The sequence below is a fragment of the Arachis ipaensis genome, chromosome B2, assembly GCF_059453495.1.
Source record: "Arachis ipaensis isolate K30076 ecotype BB chromosome B2, ASM5945349v1, whole genome shotgun sequence".
Taxonomy (NCBI): Eukaryota; Viridiplantae; Streptophyta; class Magnoliopsida; order Fabales; family Fabaceae; genus Arachis; species Arachis ipaensis.
The window spans coordinates 26685596-26692477 of record NC_142437.1 but is presented as its reverse complement, the minus strand read 5'-3'; the positions used below and the strand labels follow the sequence as shown (position 1 = coordinate 26692477).

The following is a 6882-nucleotide window of genomic DNA, read 5'->3' as shown; positions in this document are numbered from 1 at the left end:
AAAGATTCCCAGTTTCTCTATTACAGAGAGGGGCATGAGGTTTATCCCTGAACCAAGGTCGCACAGAGCCTTTTCAAAGATCATGGTGCCTATGGTACAAGGTAGTAAGAACTTTCCAGGATCTTATTTCTTCTGAGGCAATGTCAGTTGATCCAGATCACTTAGTTCATTGGTGAACAAGGGAGGTTCATCTTCCCAAGTCTCAATACCAAATAATTTGGCATTCAGCTTCATGATTGCACCAAGAAACTTGGCAGCTTGCTCTTCAGTAACATCCTCATTCTCTTCAGAAGAGGAATACTCATCAGAGCTTATGAATGGCATAAGGAGGTTCAATGGAATCTCTATGGTCTCTAGATGAGTCTCAGATTCCTTTGGTTCCTCAGAGGGAAGCTCCTTATTGATCACTGGACGTCCCAGGAGGTCTTCCTCCTTAGGATTCACGTCATCTCCTTCCCTTACAGGTTCGGCCATGGTGATCAATTCAATGGCCTTGCACTCTCCTTTTGGATTCTCTTCTGTATTTCTTGGGAGAGTACTAGGAAGGATTTCAGTGATCCTTTTACTCAGCTGGCCCACTTGTGCTTCCAAATTTCTAATGGAAGACCTTGTTTCATTCATGAAACTTACAGTGGCCTTGGATAGATCAGAGACTAAGTTTGCTAAATTAGAGGTATTTTGTTCAGAGTTCTCTATCTGTTGCTGAGTGGATGATGGAAAAGGCTTGCTATTGCTAAACCTGTATCTTCCACCATTATTAAAGCCTTGTTGAGGCTTTTGCTGATCCTTCTATGAGAGATTTGGATGATTTCTCCATGATGGATTATAGGTGTTTCCATAAGGTTCACCTAAGTAATTTACCTCTGCTATTGCAGGGTTCTCAGGATCATAAGCTTCTTCTTCAGAAGATGCCTCTTGAGTACTGTTGGATGCAGCTTGCATTCCATTCAGACTCTGAGAAATCATATTGACTTGCTGAGTCAATATTTTGTTTTGAGCCAATATGGCATTCAGAGTATCAATTTCAAGAACTCCCTTTTTCATAGGCGTCCCATTACTCACAGGATTCCTCTCAGAAGTGTACATGAACTGGTTATTAGCAACCATGTCAATGAGTTCTTGAGCTTTGGCAGGCGTTTTCTTTAGGTGAATAGATCCACCTGCGGAAGTATCCAATGACATCTTTGATAGCTCAGATAAACCATCATAGAATATATCCAGGATGGTCCATTCTGAAAGCATGTCAGAAGGACACTTTTTGGTCAGTTGCTTGTATCTCTCCCAAGCTTCATAGAGGGATTCACCTTCCTTCTGTCTGAAGGTCTGAACATCCACTCTAAGCTTGCTCAGCTTTTGAGGAGGAAAGAACTTGGCTAAGAAAGCCGTGACCAGCTTATCCCAAGAGTTCAGGCTGTCTTTGGGTTGAGAGTCCAACCACACTCTGGCTCTGTCTCTTACAGCAAAAGGGAAAAGCATGAGCCTGTAGACTTTAGGATCTACTCCATTAGTCTTAACAGTATCACAGATCTGCAAAAATTTAGTTAAGAACTAAAAAGGATCTTCAGATGGAAGTCCATGAAACTTGCAGTTCTGCTGCATCAAAGAAACTAGCTGAGGTTTCAGCTCAAAATTGTTTGCTCCAATGGTAGGGATGGAGATGCTTCTTCCATGTAAATTGGAATTAAGTGTAGTAAAGTCACCAAGCATTCTCCTTGCATTATTGTTGTTGGGTTCGGCTGCCATCTCCTTTACTTGTTCGAAATTTTCAATAAGGTTGTCTCTGGATTGTTGTAATTTAGCTTCTCTTAGTTTCCTCTTCAGAGTCCTTTCAGGTTCTGGATCAGCTTCAACAAGAATGCCTTTTTCTTTGTTCCTGCTCATAAGAAAGAGAAGAGAACAAGAAAAGAAGAGGAATCCTCTATGTTACAGTAAAGAGGTTCCTTATTGTTAGTAGAAGAAGAAAAGGAATAGGGGTGAAGAAGAATGAAGAATCCAAGCACAAGGGTAAGGATAGGAGCAGTGATGTGAGATGAGGAGATGTTAGTAGATGAATAAATAAATAGAAGGAGATGAGAGAGAGGGAGAATTTTCGAAAATTAGAGAGAGAGAGAGAGTTAGTTAGGTTGTTTTGAAAAAGATAAGAAACAAACAAAAGTTAGTTAGTTAGTTGAAACAAATTTGAAAATCAATTTCGAAAAGATAAGAAGATAAGAAGTTAGAAAGGATATTTTAAAATCAAATTTTGAAAAAGGTAAGATAAAGAGATAATTTTTAAAAGATATGATTGAAATTAGTTTTGAAAAAGATTTGATTTTTAAAATCACAATTAATGACTTGATTCACAAGAAATCACAAGATATGATTCTAGAACTTAAAGTTTGAATCTTTCTTAACAAGCAAGTAACAAACTTGAAATTTTTGAATCAAAACATTAATTGATGATGTTATTTTCGAAAATTATGATGTAAAATTAAGAAAAAGATTTTTGAAAAATATTTTTAGAATTTTTGAAAATAACTAAGAAAAATGAAAAAGATTTGATTTTTGAAAAAGATTTTGGAAAAGATAAGATTTTTAAATTGAAAATTTGATTTGACTCATAAGAAACAATTGAATTTTAAAAATTTTTGAAAAAGTCAAATCTAATTTTCGAAATTTTGAGAGAGAAAAAGGGGAAGATATTTTTTTTTATTTTTTTGAATTTTTATGATGAGAGAGAAAAACACTAAAAATGCTCAATGCATGGAAATTTTAGATCAAAACAATGAATGCATGCAAGAATGCTATGAATGTCAAGATGAACACCAAGAACACTTTGAATGTCAAGATGAACGTCAAGAACTTATTTTTGAAAAGTTTTTAATGCAAAGAAAACATGCTAGACGCCAAACTTAGAAATCTTTCATGTTTAGACTCCATGGATGCAAAAATGCACATGGAAAACAAGAAAAGATGCAAAACAAGAAAACATCAAGATCAAACAAGAAGACTTACCAAGAACAACTTGAAGATCATGAAGAACACTATGAATGCATGAATTTTTCGAAAAATGCAAGATGAATATGCAATTGACACCAAACTTTCAACTTGACTCAAGACTCAAACAAGAAACACAAAATATTTTTGATTTTTATGATTTTATAATTTTTTTTGTATTTTCTTTTAATTTTTTCGAAATTCATTTTGAAAAAAGAAAAATAAGGATTCCAAAATTTTTAATATGAATTCCAGGAATCTTATGCTCTTTAGTCTAAAGCTCCAATCAAAGGGTCAGGCATGGCTTAATAGCCAGCCAAGCTTTAGTATGTAATTCAGACATGACACGCCTAACATGCCCTATCCAGAAGAATTAGACATGGCTTTACAGCCAGCCAGGCTTCAACATGCTTCATGAAACACTAGAATTCATTCTTAAAAATTCTGAAGAAAAATATATTTTTTTGAAAACATTTTTTTTTTTCAAAAACAAAGGAGAAATTTTTTGAAAGATTTTTAGAAAATTTTTGAAAATAAAACAAAAAGAAAATTACCTAATCTGAGCAACAAGATGAACCGTCAGTTGTCCAAACTCGAACAATCCCCGACAACGGCGCCAAAAACTTGGTGCACGAAATTGTGATCTCTGGTAATGGCTCCAAAAACTTGGTGCTCTAATCTCAATTCATAATTTGTCACAACTTCGATACAACTAACCAGCAAGTGCACTGGGTCGTCCAAGTAATAAACCTTACGTGAGTAAGGGTCGATCCCACGGAGATTGTTGGTATGAAGCAAGCTATGGTCACCTTGTAAATCTCAGTCAGGCGGATATAAAATAGTTATGGAGTTTTCGAAAATAATATAATAAAATAAGGATAGAAATACTTATGTAAATCATTGGTGAGAATTTCAGATAAGCGCATAGAGATGCTTTCGTTCCTCTGAACCTCTGCTTTCCTGCTGCCTTCATCCAATCAATCCTACTCCTTTCCATGGCTGGCTTTATGTAAGGGCATCACCATTGTCAATGGCTACATCCCATCCTCTTGTGAAAATGGTCCAAATGCTCTATCACAGCACGGCTAATCATCTGATGTTCTCGATCATACTGGAATAGGATTTACTATCCTTTTGCGTCTGTCACTACGCCCAGCACTCGCGAGTTTGAAGTTCGTCACAGTCATTCAATCCCAGAGTCCTACTCGGAATACCACAGACAAGGTTTAGACTTTCCGGACTCTCATGAATGCCGCCATCAATCTAGCTTATACCACGAAGATTCTGATTAAGAGATCCAAGAGATACTCATTCAATCTAAGGTAGAACGGAAGTGGTTGTCAGGCACGCGTTCATAGGGAATGATGATGATTGTCATGTTCATCACATTCAGGTTGAAGTGCGAATGAATATCTTAGAAGCGGAATAAGTTGAATTGAATAGAAAAACAGTAGTACTTTGCATTAATCTTTGAGGAACAGCAGAGCTCCACACCTTAATCTATGGAGTGTAGAAACTCTACCGTTAAAAATATATAAGTGAAGGGTTCAGGCATGGCTGAATGGCCAGCCCCCATGATCTAAGAACCAGACGTCCCAAGATGTCTAATACAATAGTAAAAAGTCCTATTTATAATAAACTAGCTACTAGGGTTTATAGAAGTAAGTAATTGATGCATAAATCTACTTCCGGGGCCCACTTGGTGTGTGCTTGGGCTGAGCTTGAAGTCTACACGTGGAGAGGTCATTCTTGGAGTTGAACGCCAGCTTTTGTGCCAGTTTGGGCGTTGAACTCCACTTTGCAACTTGTTTCTGGCGCTAAACGCCAGAATTGGGCAGAGAGCTGGCGTTGAACGCCAGTTTGCGTCGTCTAAACTCGGGTAAAGTATGAACTATTATATATTGATGGAAAGCCCTGGATGTCTACTTTCCAATGCAATTGGAAGCGCGCCATTTTGAGTTCTGTAACTCCAGAAAATCTACTTTGAGTGCAGGGAGGTCAGAATCCAACAGCATCAGCAGTCCTTCTTCAACCTCTGAATCTGATTTTTGCTCAGGTCCCTCAATTTCAGCCAGAAAATATCTGAAATCACGGAAAAACACACAAACTCATAGTAAAGTCCAGAAATTTGAATTTAACATAAAAACTAATGAAAACATCCCTAAAAGCAACTAGATTCTACTAAAAACATACTAAAAATAATGCCAAAAAGTGTATAAATTATCCGCTCATCAGAGGCTTACAAGCTTGTTGGGAAGGTGAAATAGTTAAAAACGGGCGTGTGCATACGCACAGGGGCGTGCGCAGGAAGATTTTAAAAGTGTGCATACGCACAGGGGTGTGCGTACGCACAGGTACCAAATCTTGTAAGGTCTGTTCGCTCGCACAAGGTGTGTGAATGTCCCCAACAGACTGACCTTCCTAACGTGTGCGTGCGCACAAGGTTGTGCATACATACAGGTTGCAATCCCTCATTGGTGTGTGTGCGCACAAGCTGTGCTAACGCTGCCAACAGCACGCCCATCCCTGCCTGTGCATATGCACAGGTCTAAAATCTTATAGGGTTGTGCGTGCGCACATACCAGAAATCCCAAAATTCTGTAACTCTGCAGAATTTTCAGATTTCGACACCAATCTTTGAATGATCATAACTTCCTCTACAACATTCCAAATTTTACAAACTTTATATCAAATTGAAGGGTTTTCAATAATCTTTAATTCTAAACCAAATTCAAAAAATTTTGAAAATCGAGGTAGAAGTTATGATCAGACAAAGTTCACCAAAAATCCATTTTTACCCAAGATCTCAAATACTCAATTTTAACCAACTTTCAAACTAAAACCAAACTAGTCACAACCTCAAACAATACCAAAACAGCCCAAAACTCATAGCAAACACCACTTCCACCATTTTCTCAATCACACAACCTTCTAAACCATTCAACAATTCTAATTCCAACCAAAATCACATTTTTCACTTTCCATTAACCTTATTAATATGAACAAATCCCATCAACCATTAATAATCCTCAAGAATCATCATTACCCAATTTTTCATATCATACACCAACACCATCATTTACCATAATCAACACAACTCATAAATAATCATCAACAATACCAACAACTCTCAACAACCATAATAAATATCAACACTCATCCTCAATTTTCTCAACATCAACAACCATCCTAACACTTATAATCAATATCAACCATCAACAATACTAACAATCACTATGAATCCTCATCAATCTCAATAATCATCAATCCCTCATCAACAACAATAAACCACACATTCCTTATCAACCTTCATAATCATTAAATACCAACAACATCAATATTTATCATAAATCATTAAATACCAACAACCTCATTAAATCATATAATCATTATTACTAGTATTTGAGTTCATTCCACATAACACCACTGTAAGTCCCAGGATTTTTGAAAATTGTATTATAAATTAATTTTTAAGTTTAATTACTTATTTATAGGCTTAATTTTAGAAATTTCTTTATTAAAGATAATTAAAGTAAATTTTGATTAATTGAGTTTGAAATGAATTAAGATTCTTATTCAATTTTATAATTATTGAATTATTTTCTATATTTAAATTATAAAGTTTAGTAATTGTAAAATAATAAGAATTTTATATGATTTGGTTTAAATAATTGAGATTTCGGAATTTAATACTTTTAATTTTTATAGATAAAGAAAATAATAAAATAAAATAATTTTAAAGGATTAAACTAGATTTTCAATTAATACTCTATACCCCTAAATTTACTAAAATTACCTAAACTACCCTAGTCCTAACCCTCTACCCCACCGCCTTCCCTTCCCCAAGCCTAGACCTAAGTGTTTCAGGAAACAAAGAAAGAAAACGCTGAGGGAGAAAGAGATAAA

The 6882-nt window shown here is 35.8% G+C and overlaps 1 non-coding gene across 1 annotated transcript; it reads left to right on the top strand.

The window, feature by feature from the left end:
• Window positions 1–1236: 1236 nt before the first annotated feature.
• On the top strand, window positions 1237–1344 carry LOC148573384 (small nucleolar RNA R71). The gene has a single exon (XR_015905801.1). It is a non-coding gene; the product is annotated as a small nucleolar RNA R71 (small nucleolar RNA).
• The last annotated feature ends 5538 nt before the right edge of the window (window positions 1345–6882 follow it).